Source organism: Engystomops pustulosus, chromosome 3 (genome assembly GCF_040894005.1).
Source record: "Engystomops pustulosus chromosome 3, aEngPut4.maternal, whole genome shotgun sequence".
In the NCBI taxonomy this organism is placed as follows: Eukaryota; Metazoa; Chordata; class Amphibia; order Anura; family Leptodactylidae; genus Engystomops; species Engystomops pustulosus.
Genome location: NC_092413.1, coordinates 182,385,316 through 182,400,386, shown reverse-complemented (window position 1 = coordinate 182,400,386; position 15,071 = coordinate 182,385,316).

The following is a 15,071-nucleotide window of genomic DNA, read 5'->3' as shown; positions in this document are numbered from 1 at the left end:
GGGTCCGATGTGCCTCATCTGACTCTTCTCTAGGTAAATATAAAGGATTTTTTTTATAGCGTCCACAGGGAAACTTGCTAAAAGGTGATTTGGGAAACTAAACCACTGGTCCATAAGGACCTTTGGGTGGTTTAGTGTCCTAAATCATCCTAACAGGTCTTCTTTAAAGGATATGTTCTAAGATTGGGGATAAATTTGCAGGACACAGGAGGGACAAGGGACCCTTGTGGATGGAGCACCCGTTGGTATATGTGTCCTTTACCTCATTTACTTCTATGAGGCTGTTGGTTAGTGATATGAATGGAGAGTGAAGTGAATGGAGAGTCAATCATGGATGTGCATTGGCTTGCATTTTATGATTCCACTTTCTGCTAATGAAACATTCCTTTCAAGGAAAAAACATAAACAGCAAAGTACTAGAAAACCATTTAAAAACATTTATTATGGTTGGTAATGGTCATGCTCGAATCAAAACAGTGGCTTCGCCTCATTATGTGTATCACCATCTTAAAGGATATCTGTCACTGTAAAAAGGTATGTTGTTATAGAGCAGGAAGATCACGGGCTAAATATACAGACAAATGAAGACATTACCGGACAATATCACGATCAGATGAAACAATTGGAATGAGAGTCTTGTCCCACAAGAGCTTACAATCTTGAATACTATTGATTAATGGCACAGGCACTAATATAGAGTAACGCTGTGTTATATTAGACTTTAAATTGTTAGTAATTTGTTTCCTTGCCTCCAGCACGCAGAATATCTTTCGAGTCTTTACCAGTCCGACTTCAGAGTGTGACCTCTTCTTCTAGACTGGTCTCTCTGTGAAGTAGACTTCATAACTCTAATGAATCATGCGCTGTGTTTACCCCTTTAGCCTCCGCTTCAGGCTATACAAATGCCTTTTGAAGATGAAATCAAGAGTTGACATTTCAGGGTGGTGTTAAACAAGATGATTAATAATTTACGTGGAGATGATGGATGAACAAGAGAATCTGAGTTCATTGCCGGATGCATCACATTTATAAAGACCATCTATGAATGCAATGGAGATGTATGTAAGGGGAATGGTACCTCTATTCTGATCACTATTAACTATCCTAAATTATAGAGAGTGCTGCCAGCGTTGTTTGGATTTATGCACATTGATGCTTTAAACTCTGGTTAGCATCTTGTATTTTATAATACTCAGCAAAATGTTATCTATTAGAGAGCAGGATGGCAAAGTGCCACCTATGATTAATATTGGCTATAACTCGAGAAGCTTTGTAATTTCTCTTCATTACTCTTTCAGTGCTTTTGATTTATTTTTTGCAGGGTAGAAAAGGCATCACCGGCTGCAACATGGAAAACATCAACACAATGTTGTTTCCAGGACCTGTAAATTTATGTGTCTATGTGTCTATGTAGTGGCTATGAAGGAAATGTGTTGCTTTGGATCGCCATGGTGGCTTAGTGGTCAGAATTACAGCCTTGCAGCTCTGGGGACCTGGGTACACGTCCTGGGGTTAACATCTACAAAGAGTTTGTATGTTCTCTCTGTGTTTGCCTGGGTTTCTTCCGGTTTACTCCCACAATTCAAAACATAATGGTTGATTAGATTGTGAACCCCATTGGGGACAGGGACTGATTTGGCAAACTCTGTGCAGCGCTGCGTAATCTGTGTGCGCTATATAAATAAAGAATTATTATTATTATCATTATCCTGTTAACCAAGATGCGCATGTGTGGGGTCTACCTCAACTGCCCTGATGAGAAACAACTGTGTTCAGTGAAGTATATTCTCTTAGATGTAGAAGTCAATGGTGATCATGGCATGTAAGAAAATAGACAGACGCTTCCCACAGTGCATTTATGGGGTGCTGAAAGCTTATCCATGGAGCCAGGCATGGATGTGGGGGTCAGTAAGACCCAACAAGAGGCTAGTTGTAAAACTGAAAGTTATACAACATCCCAACACTGCTTGTATTATGTATTCAGTCAAAGTCTCCTAGTGGGACATAAAAATGTATAAATATTAATAATAAAAATGAATAAAAACATTTTTGAAATATACAAAGAATATAAACTAAGAAACAACATGTTGCTTTTATTTAATTACTGATTATAAAAGAAAAGTAATAAAAAAGAATACCAAACAGGTAACATTGTTTCCATATAGGTGGCTTGATGGGTAGCACTTCTGCCTTGCAACGCTGGGGACCTGGGTTCTAGTTCCAGGTCAACATCTGCAAAGAGTTTGTATGTTTGCATGGGTTTCCTTAGGGTCCTCTGGTTTCCTCCCACACTCCAAAACATACTGGTAGGTTGTTTAAATTGTGAGCCCCATGGGGACAGGAACCAATTTGTTGCTTTGAGCAGCGCTGCATAATCTGTAGGTACTATATAAATAAAGAATTATTATTATAGCCGCTAAAGCTAAAAGACTTTAAAATTATTTGAAGATTTTCCCAAAACATTACATGGTAAAATGTATTTTAAAGCACCGCTAGTAAAAATTAAAAACTTATTAAACTTAAAAACAGAAAAGTTGTGAAACAACAGCTGTTCTCAGCAGCTGATAAAATTAAAATGGAATGGGAAACAAACAGCTCCATCCTCAACATAGTGGCTGAAACAAGTCACTGCAGCATAGCTGCTTATTCAGAAGAACAGAGCTGATCTGCAGTCACCTGCTATGCCCTGCGATCTGCCTACCAATCCATGTTCAGCGTGCAGCTCCTCGTAGATGCGCACACATGTCCACTAAGCCGGGTTCTGCGCAGCTGCATCTTAAAGATATATTGGTAGGCTATTTGCCGCTACTGGGGCGTGGAGTAGCCGCGCCGTGTAGCCTTAACTCCGGCTACTCCATGCCCCAGCAGCCTCTTTAATAAATTTGCATATTAGAGCAATTAAAAATGATATAAGATATGGGGGACTAAAGGACTAGCCATCACAAGGGCTATCTTACTATAGATTAGGTGAACCTGCCACCGGATCTACCTTAATAGGTAAATCCATGGAGGTAGGTTTCCTATTTCCTTTGTCACTCTTACTGTATGAGAACAAGGGCCTATACCAGTGATGGCGAACCTTTTAGACACCGAGTGCCCAAACTACAACCAAAACCCCAATGCGACAATTTAAGCAGAGACTTAAAATTAAATCCCTGTTCTTTCACATGTTTAAATTGTACAGGCACCTGAGGATACCAATACAGTAGAAAAAAGGAGAAGTTAGGATTATCATTGTAGCTTCCTTCTAGGGTCCTGGGCGGCCTGGGACTGCAAGAGGCCTTGAGTCCTGTCTGGCGAACCCTGCCCTGGGTTGATGGCGCGGGTGCCCATATAGAGGTCTCTGAGTGCCACCTCTGGCACCCGTGCCATAGGTTCGCCACCACTGGCCTATACTATACATATATTATCAATATTTGAAGCCCGTAAACCCTCTTTAAGGAAATGATTGAGCATTTTAATTTAGTATAATTTAATATGGAGTGCGCTGTTCTCTTCCGTGGTTATTGTTGACCCGTTGGTCTGTTTAAAATCCATTTCCCTGTGATTATCTGAGGGGTCCAGCTCACCAATTGTAGTGACCAAGAGGGTCTCAGAAGGAAAGCCTTCAATCATCTATGGGAATAAGTCATAGATGTCAATTGTTGGCCTCCAAAGCGAGGATAGCTTTGAGAATTTGAAACAAAACAAAAAAGGGTAAATTTTGTAAAGTTATGTGTTTAATGTTATGTAATCCCCTACTTAATTTTATAGATTATTTATTATATATTTACTGTTTTTAAACAAATATCCACATAGAAGTGAAGTGCTTGTCGGATTCTTATCGATCACCATCGATGGCCAGAATCTAAGATCCAATGACTTGCAGTGAGACTTCCTTTAGCTATTGCTCCTCATTAATGAGTTTACTTGGACTTTGTCTATTTGTCAGTAATGATTAATCATGGTGACGCTAATTAGTTTTCTTGCTCAGACCCGATCCAATGATTGTGAACTAATTTCACTATAATAACATTTGACATAGTTAAGGAACCAATCAATACCTGCAGTATTGCCCAATTATCGTTGAAGAGACAAAGCTTCTTGTTGACTGCTTTATCTTGTGTCTACGGCCTGATAGCACCGAGGACAGTCATTAACGAGTAGCTATTCTATTATTTACAGCCTGGGAACAATTAATGATGAGAAACATTCGACGTGTTTATAATCCAAACGCAGTCAGCGCCTATGGAGCCAACTGAGAGATGGACCAGATATAGCCGGTCATCAGGGGTGTAGCTAGGAGAAGCAGGGCCCCATAGCAGACTTCTGCTTCAGATTCCCCTTCGCTCCTAAAAAAATATACATATTTGTATACTGACTTATGTGAGTTACAATCACACACAGTATATACATACCATATATACATACAGAATATACACACACATACATACATACAGTACCATATACACCCATGTATCATATACACAGGCAGCATGGTGGCTGAGTGAGTAGCACTTCTGCCTTGCAGCACTGGAGTCCTGGGTTCGAATCCCACCCAGGTCAACATCTGCAGAGAGTTTGTATGTTCTCTCCATGTTTGCGTGGGTTTCCTCTCACACTCCAAAACATACTGTTAGGTTGTTTAGATTGTGAGCCCCATGGGGACAGGGACCAATTTGACATGCTTTGTGCAGCGCTGCATAATCTGTGTGTGCTTTATAAATAAATAAAGAATTATTACAGAGACATACAACATATACATATCACATATGCACACAGATATAGAGCAAATACACATGACATATACATACAATAACATACAATACCACCGATGCTGGGGCCCCCTGACAATGTGGGTCCCATAGCAGCTGCTATGGCTATTATCCCTGTAGTTACACCACTACTGGTCATAGCCCATACTCAGTGTTGGGATAGAGTTCTTTAAGTCCACCAGATAATCATCCTTTAGGAAATAGACCCTTCTAGACCCCAAATAAGGTTGTCTTCTGCTGTATCTCTGAAGTCTAGTATTGGGTTAGATCCTCTGGATGTTCTGGTGGGCCAGTCCAACACCGTTCACACTTTACAGCGGATGTTAAATTGTACAGGGGGGAATCCATGAAATTTTTATTTGGAGACCATAGAACAGTTGGAACACCAGTTGGAAGAACAGTTGGAGGACTATATTGTCCCATATATTTTCAGGTGTGGCATAAGTTTTCTGCGTCTCCATGAAATCCTTTGGAAGGCAGCAGTCAATGAAGCTGGACCCAGTGATTTGGCCCTAAGAATGGGACCTGATGGTAGTGTGATCCTTTGTAGCTTGAATGGGGTTGAGCTGCAATACCAGACACAGTCATTAGACAGGTGGGGCGCTGTTTCTTGAGTATCCATACAGTAGATATACATTTCCTAACATGATAATAGATTATACTGGACTCCAATGGATCAACAAAATACAAGGAGTTATGTGATCATGTCACATTGTTTTACTGGTGACTTTGTAACCCAGGACCAGAAGTCTAGAACTCAATTCTTTTCATTTATGATTAATCTGATGAGAACAGGATTGTTAAACTTTTGTCTGGAGAAGAAAACAAACAGATTATTTAGCCATTAATTGTAGACATTGGGATGAGTCAGAATCTTTCTCTAATGACTTGTCTGTGATTTCCTGTCTACAAAGTTACTGCCTGAATTCCTGAGTTTACATATTAATAAGATACATGAACTCTATTAATCAGTAGACAAAGAAAATCATACACTTATGTGACAGCTGCTTTGCTCCATTTAATACAATGGATGAGATATACTAAGTTTAAAGAGAACCTGTCACCAGGTTTTACTCCACTAAACTTCCAGCCCCCTCAGGTAGGTTTTGTGTGAATTCTCACCCTTTTACCTTTAAAAAATATCCCCAAAGCAAGGCAAATGAGAATCATATGAGATGAGTCAAGTTTAGAGGCTACAGGGGTAGTGTTGCTTCAGATACCCGTATCATCTGTCCAATAGTACCTAGAAACATGATTATCATGTCATATTAAAGATCAGGATTTCAGATCACATGATGGTTATGGCTTTGTGAGATACAGAACCAGAAATACAGGCAGCTAAGGACATAGTTGGAATGTGAACTGCAGATGAAGATCCAGTTCCCGCCTAATTATTTCATCTTCGGTTCTGTAGCTCACAGTACCATGCGTTGATGGAATTTGAAAAATAAGATTCTAATCTTTAATATGACGCAAAAACATCTTTCTAGGTCTCATAGGACAGAAGATTTGGGCTGAAGTGACACTCCACCAAAATTGACTCATCTCCTGTGAAAAATGGGATGAAACGTGTCATATTTTCCTGACTTTGGCGGAGATTTTTTTATTGCCATATGTGTGAGATTTGACATAAAAGAGGGAATTTAGAAAGAACATTTCACACTCTACCTGAGGGGACTGGTAGTTCAGTGGGTTATTACCTGGTGACAGGTTCTATTTAAGTAGCAAAATTACTTTACATCTGCACACAAATATCTACATCTACAACAAAAAAACGATTTAAAACATTCTAAATGCTGATATAATGAGAGTTTTCTAGCCCATGATGTTACCCGGCTGGGCAGTTCTCCCTCTGCTGATTCAAGATATGGACATAGCGGTGCTCATATGCAGAGGGGGAATGGGAGGGGGGTCGGGATGTTGAGTTGTGTGTGTATTTTTATTTTTAAAATCTTCAAAAATCTAATCATTTTTTTAAATCTATACTGTCTCCCAGTCAAGCCCGTAAAAAAAACTGATCAAAAAGTATAATCTCAAAATGGCACCAATGACAACTATACGTCTGTAAGTAACAAAACCAAAAAGATGTAAAAATTTAGTTAAAACATATGTGTCCAAAAATTGTGCCATATAAAAATCTAAGTTGGCTGTGTCCACTTGTTTTAGAACTTACCCTGGGACACAGTCAATGAACCAGTGGGGACTGTAGTGTTAAAAAAAAAGTGGAATCCTTTGATTATTCATTGCAATGATGAAACAAGTTTTACTTTTTGTATTACTTTCTAGGTTTCATCTTTGTGTCATTGTAAAGGAAGCTGCATTGTTTACTTCCTGTGGATAGAAACCTGTCTAACGACTGTGAAACGGTTATGTGACGTCACACAGATGCAAGACTCGTTATATCCCTGGCCATGTGATGTCACACAGGGCGCGCATTATGTCACAGAGAGTAATCAGAGCTGAGTAATGTAATAATGTAATAAGCTGTGCACCTATGTGACATCACATGAACAGGGATATATTATGAGCCCTTCACCTGTGTGACATCACATGACCGGGGATATAACGAGCCGTGCACCTGTGTGACATCACATGACCAGGGATATCCCGAGCCGTGCACCTGTGTGACATCACATGACCAGGGATATAAAGAGCCTTTCACCTTTGTGAAATCACATGACCAGGGATATAAGGAGCAGTGCACCTGTGTGACATCACATGATCATGGATACAATGACCATTCTCCTGTGTGACATCACACGACCAGGAATATAACGTCCCGTGCATCTGTGTAAGATCACATGACCAGGGATATAACGAACCATGCACCTGTGTGACATCACATGACCAGGGATATAACAATATAACAAGCTGTACTCCTGTGTGACATCACATGACCAGGGATATAACAATATAACAAGCCATGCACCTGTGTGACATCACATGACCATGGACAGATTTCTATCAACATGAAGTAAATTATGAAGCTTCCTCTACAGTAATGAAAGCAAGCAGAGATGTAGAAAACTATGAGGATTTGATACAGAAAGTATATTGGGAAATTGTATAACTTTTCATTATACAAATAAAAACATGTATCTGCTGAAGCTGGACTACCCCATTATGACTGTAGAAATAATAAATGCCAACAATGATCATATATGGTTGTGAGGTAAGGATTAAGGTTCAGACAAGGATTACAAAACCTGTATAAAAAAATAACATTCTAATTATTATGTAAAATAGCTGCTTCTTGCACATCGTTAAGAAAAAGACAGAGGAAAATGCAAAGGTCTATAATTTATTGGCAAACGCAAAATAACCAAATGTAACAGAATAAATCATAATGATTAATGACCCACTAACTTTCAAAATGCTTCCTTAAAGACATACAAGGTTCAAGACCATCCCTGTGATAAGGAAAATCTATGAGGGCCATATAACACACCTATGCTAAGCCCCAAATCAATAAGAGGTAACATATTCAACAATAATTGTGTATAATATATCCTAAATGTTCAGCAGAAAAAGATCAATCAAGTGGATAAGCAAGAACAAGCTGAGCAGAAAAAAAGAATGGGATGAAGATCCAAATGGTCCCCCAGAAATATACCCAGTGCTAACTCATCACACTAGAGGCAGTGGATGAATTATGGGATTGGTCTCCTAGGTTTTCACAGTTGTCTTCAACTTCCTCACCGGAGTTCACTGAAAGGGCATAGTCCATCTATAATACGGATCGTTCGCCACAAATCATGAATGTGTCGCTTCCCGGCTCAGGTCCGACAGAGTTCACCACCTTTTTTGTGGTGCACCTTTAACATAGGGCGTGCGACCCAATTTCAAAGTTAAATACGGCGCTTGGTCCCGAGCAGTCGGACCATCCGACGGCAAACCCCCAATTTGTGTCGCATGGAAGCCGTCGCAGCTGCGCCACAATCCCAGCTCCCTTCTTAATTACCTTTGCAAGCCTAGAAGAACGCGCACTGTCTGACAAAAGGGCAGCACATAATCCTTAGTAAATGAGCCCCTCAGTGCTCCAACCATGTGATGCTTGTTACCAATTGCATGCGATTCAGTTCAAAACACCGGAAAGGTGTGAACACAACCTAACAGTTAGGCCAGTGATCGACTTGGACAATCCTCTGCACAATGTAAGTGACGCCCAGAGGTGAACTAAAGCAAGCAATAGAATGGCCCCCCTCTGCCCATTCCAGTAGATATGTATATATATATATATATATATATATAGTTATTTTTTTGTAAGTGGGTGCTCCATGCAGTGTCTCACATCAGATATGACGAGACACAATTTTTAAGTGTCATGTCCTGCTTTGTAGCAGTTGACTGCATCCATAATGCCGCCCTCCATCTTGCTGCAGGTGGTGCTGCCTGAGGCCAAAGGCTCAACTCACCTCATGGCTGGTGCATACCTTGCGATAACATAATTTCTTGTCCAGCAAGACTGGAAACACCAGAGGATGTTCAGAGGAGCTCTTGAAATTAAAGAAGGGCATCCAGAAAATAAGTATAGGGGTTTTATTTTATTTTTCTGCAAAACTAAAAACCTCCTTCACAGATTGAACATTTCCTTAGGTAAAGGAACATTCAGCCTCTCCTCTTTCTAGAACTCTCCTAGACAAGGCTATCATTCTCTGCTTCTACCCTGCATCCAGACCCTCATCGTATCCAAACTTCATAGGTAATAGATACGACTTAGCAGGAATATTTTCCATGACAAATTTCTACTTAGTTCCACATATGTTCTGAAATATAAAAATGACAGCATATTTTATTTTACCATTAAGTGACATATGTTACACCCTAATTGGGTAATACAGATCTGTGCAGAAGTGTTAAAGGTCATAATTACTTCTCTGCCTTGCAATTAAAGGCATTGCTGATCAGTTCCGGCCATTGATTCTGCTAACAAGCTTGCCACAGTTCCTTCTGGAATGGCTATTGTTTGACTAAAAGAAGATGTTATGCAGAGGATAGAGCACTGTACAATGGAATGGAATGGAGCTTTACTTCCTAAAGGGGGCTCTTATTTTAAAGTACAATACATTTTTATTTGTTTTATCATTTAGCATATTAAAAATTAGAGATGAGCGAACATACTCGTCCGAGCTTGATGCTCGTTCGAGCATTAGCGTACTCGAAACTGCTCGTTGCTCGGACGAATACTTTGCCCGCTCGAGAAAATGGCAGCTCCCGCCGTTTTGCTTTTTGGCGGCCAGAAACAGAGCCAATCACAAGCCAGGAGACTCTGCACTCCACCCAGCATGACGTGGTACCCTTACACGTCGATAGCAGTGGTTGGCTGGCCAGATCAGGTGACCCTGGGATAGACTAGCCGCTGCCCGCGCTGCTCGGATCATTCTCTGTCTGGATGCCGCTAGGGAGAGAGCTGCTGCTGCTCAGGGAAAGCGTTAGGGTGTTCTATTAGCTTACTGTTAGGCAGGAGTGATTCTACAAGAACCCAACAGCCCTTCTTAGGGCTACAATAACGTTATACTTTTTTTTTTTTTATTTGCAGCTAGTACCATATTGTGAGGAATTAGCAGGGGGACTTGCTACCGTTGTGTTTAGCTCTTAGTGACACACATATCCACCTCAAACACCAAAGTGGGAAAATTTATTAGGGGTTTAATTGAGTGAGTAGCACATCTGCCTTGCAGCACTGGGGTCCTGGGTTCGAATCCCACACAGGTCAACATCTGCAAAGAGTTTGTATGTTCTCTCCGTGTTTGCGTGGGTTTCCTCCGGGTACTCCGGTTTCCTCCCACACTTCAAAACATACTGTTAAGTTGTTTAGATTGTGAGCCCCATGGGGACAGGGACCAATTTGACATGCCTGTGCAGCGCTGCGTAATCTGTGTGCGCTATATAAATAAAGAATTATTATTATTATTATTAATTAGGCACAATCTGCCATTTACTTTTTATTTTACGTTTATTTTTTTAATAACTCAGCGTCATCTCATCTGGCATAGTAGTGTGCTGTAATACTTGGCTAGAAAATAGCCATAGGAGAATCCAAACGGCTTACTTACGCCTACAGTAGCGTTATATATATTTGATTTCTGGTTGATCTGCTGGTGGCTGTCCTTGCTGCAGTGCATCTACTAGCAAATTGTGAGCAATTTGTAGTGAGACTTGCGACCACTGTGTTTTGCGCTTAGTGACGCACATATCCATCGCAAAGACCGAAGTGGGAAAATTTATTAGGGGTTGGATTTCAATTAGGCACAGTCTGCCATTTCCTTTTTATTTTACGTTTATTTTTTTAATAACTCAGCATCATCTCATCTGGCATAGTAGTGTGCTTTCATACTTGGCTAGAAAATAGCCATAGCAATAGGATAGCATCGTTTGGTTTTAAAAACTAAAAAACACAAAAAAAAACAAAAAACACAAAAAAAAGTAAAAAAAAAATTAAACTTATAACTCTCATTTTCAAAATGTTTAACCCGAGGGCTAGGGGTAGAGGACGAGGGCGGGGACGTGGGCGTCCAACTACTGCAGGGGTCAGAGGCCGTGGTCCTGGGCGGGGTGAGACACCACCTGCTTATGAGGGAGCAGGGGAACGCCGCAGAGCTACACTCCCTAGGTTCATGTCTGAAGTTACTGGGACTTGTGGTAGAGCACTGTTGAGGCCAGAACAGTGCGAACAGGTGATGTCGTGGATTGCCGACAATGCTTCGAGCAATTTGTCCACCAGTCAGTCTTCCACGCAGTCCACCCATGTCACCGAAATCGGCACTCCTCCAGCTCCTGCACCTCCGCCTCCTCCCCCCCAGTCTGCCCCCTCCCAGGAAAATTTGGCATTTGAACCGGCATACTCTGAGGAACTGTTTTCTGGACCCTTCCCACAGTCACAAACCACTTGTCCGGTTGCTGCTGAGCAATTTTCCGATGGCCAGGTTTTCCACCAGTCGCAGTCTGTGGGTGATGATGACCTTCTTGACGTAGTGGAAGAAGTGTGTAAAGAGGTGTCCGACGATGAGGAGACACGGTTGTCAGACAGTGGGGAAGTTGTTGTCAGGACAGGAAGTCCGAGGGGGGAGCAGACTGAGGGATCGGAGGATGATGAGGTGACAGACCCAAGCTGGGTTGATAGGCCGGGTGAACACAGTGCTTCTGAGACGGAGGAGAGTCCTCGACCAGAACAGGTTGGAAGAGGCAGTGGTGGGGCAAGACGGAGAGGCAGGGCCAGAGCTGGTGCATCAGCGCCAAATGTGTCAACCAGTGAAGCTCCCGTGGCGAGGGCTCTTGCGGCGAGTGCTAGATTTTCAGAAGTCTGGAGGTTCTTTAAGGAAACACCGGATGACCGACGGACTGTGGTGTGCAACATTTGCCAAACCAGGATCAGCAGGGGTTCCACCACTAATAGCTTAACTACCACCAGTATGCGCAGGCATATGAATGCTAAACACCCCACTCAGTGACAACAAGCCCGTTCACCTCCGGCCGTGCACACCACTGCTCCTTCCCCTGTGTCAGCTGATAGTCAGCCCCCTGCCCAGGACCCTGCCACAAAAACCCCATCGTCGCCTCCACGATCCTCCACAGCATCCAGCAGCGTTCAGCTCTCCATACCCCAGACGCTGGAGCGGAAACGCAAATATAGTGCAACCCACCCGCACGCCCAAGCCCTTAAAGGACACCTGTCATCAGGTCTGTGTCACTTGCCCTGTCACCTCTACCTGTTGGAGCAGCTCACAAGGATCCATCCCAGCCTTTATCTAGTTATTTCATACATTATTCATTGTAAAATCATATTTTCTTTATCATGTAAATGAGGGTGGTCACATGGTCAGAGGCAGTGATGTCACCCCTGTTCCCCCTCCCCTCTCCTCCCCCTGCTCATGTCTGTGTGTAATGTATAGTAAAGTATTGCTGGTATCTGTGCTGCATCTGCTGACATGCTGCATCCTCCTAATATACAGGTGAGACACACAGACATCAGCTACACATGAATCTGACATGTTCTCCTATAACATGGCTGCATGGAGCTGCTGTATCTCTCCTATACACACACATGCACACACAGGCTGCAGGGGGCGTGGCCACCAGCACCAGGAAGCACATCATTATACAGCCTCACATCATTATACAGGCTGTCAGTCATGCACTGGGGGTGTGGCTGTACCTGCCACTCATGAATAGAGTGGACAGCTTGAATATGCTAATGCTTCATTGGACATCTCACAGGTCATTTGCATACAGCTTTAGGACCTCATTGCTTAGGTTTACAGGCATGTAGAGGGACAATGAAGGGATAGAGGCAATGCTCTCTAATGGCAGTTTATGAAAATCTATTTAGTTTAGGTGGGTTATTTTGCATGACGGGTTCTCTTTAATGTCCACATCTCCAGATTGCTTAGCCTGGAGATGCTGCCCTATAGGCTAGTAGAGACCGAGGCCTTTCGCAACCTCATGGCGGCGGCCGCCCCTCGGTATTCGGTCCCCAGCCGCCACTACTTTTCCCGATGTGCCGTCCCAGCCCTGCACCAGCACGTGTCAGACAACATCATCCGTGCCCTGACCAACGCCGTTTCTGACAAGGTCCACCTGACCACGGACACGTGGACGAGTGCTGCCGGGCAGGGCCACTATATATCGCTGACGGCACATTGGGTTAACTTGGTGGAGGCTGGGACCGAGTCTGACCCTGCGGCTGGTCATATACTGCCGACGCCGAGGATTGCGGGGCCTACCTCGGTCCAGGTGTTTCAGGCCTACTATGCCTCCTCCTCCTCCCACCCCACCTCCTCCTCCGAACTACCATCCGTGGGCATGGCGCCATCAGTCGGTAGCCCTAGGCACAGCAGCAGTGCCGTCGCTAAGCGACAGCAGGCGGTGCTCAAACTGCTGAGCCTAGGCGATAAAAGGCACACCGCCCAAGAACTATTACAGGGCATCACGGCGCAGACTGATCTGTGGCTGGCACCGCTGAACCTGAAGCCAGGCATGGTTGTGTGTGACAACGGCCGTAACCTGGTGGCGGCTCTGCAACTCGGCAGACTGACACATGTGCCATGCCTGGCCCATGTGTTAAATCTGATAGTTCAGCGTTTCCTCAAGACATACCCCAATCTGTCTGATTTGCTCACGAAGGTGCGCCGCATCTGTGCGCATTTCAGGAAGTCCAGCACAGATGCTGCCACTCTCAGGGCAGCGCAGCGCCGCCTCCAACTGCCCGCTCACCGACTGTTGTGCGACGTGCCCACGAGGTGGAATTCAACACTGACCATGTTATCCAGAGTTTACCAGCAGCGCCGAGCGATTGTAGACTGCCAGATGTCAACTTCCACCAGAACTGGTAGTCAGGTCAGTCAGCTTCCTCAAGTCTACAATGAGGAGTGGACGTGGATGTCTGATATCTGTCAGGTGCTGAGTAACTTTGAGGAGTCAACACAGATGGTCAGTGGCGATGCCGCCATCATCAGCCTCACCATCCTGCTGCTTGGCCTGTTGAAAAACTCTCTGATCAGCATGAAGTCGGAAGCTTTGCGCTCGTCACAAGAGACGGGGGAAGAAGATTCCCTTGTTGATAGCCAAAGCACCCTTAGGTCTGTTTCTCAGCGCATATCGGAGGAGGTGGAGGTGGAGGAGGATGAGGAGGAAGAGGAGGAGAATGTTGGCGAGACACAAGAGGGGACCATTGTTGAGTCCTTCACTGTTCAGCGTGTATGGGCAGAAGAAGAGGAGTTGGAGGAGTTGGAGGAGGAGGAAATGGACAGTCAGGCCAGTGAGGGGAGTGAATTCTTACGCGTTGGTACTCTGGCGCATATGGCAGATTTCATGCTAGGCTGCCTATCCCGTGACCCTCGCGTTCAAAGAATTTATTCCAGCACCGATTACTGGGTGTTCACTCTCCTGGACCCACGGTACAAGCAAAATCTTTCCACTCTCATCCCTGGAGAGGAAAGGAGTGTGAGAATGCATGAATACCAGCAGGCCCTGGTGCACAAGCTGAAACAGTATTTCCCTTCTGACAGCGCTAGCGGCAGGGTGCGTAGTTCTGCGGGACAAGTAGCGAGGGAGAGTAGGCGAGCAGGCAGCTTGTCCAGCACTGGCAAAGGTACGCTTTACAAGGCTTTTGCCAGCTTTATGTCACCGCAGCAAGACACTGTCACCTGTCCCCAGTCTCGGCAGAGTAGGGTTGATCTTTACAGAAAGATGGTGAGGGAGTACGTAGCTGACCATACCATCATCCTAAATGATCACACAGCTCCCTACAACTACTGGGTTTCAAAGCTGGACATGTGGCACGAACTGGCGCTGTACGCCTTGGAGGTTCTTGCCTGC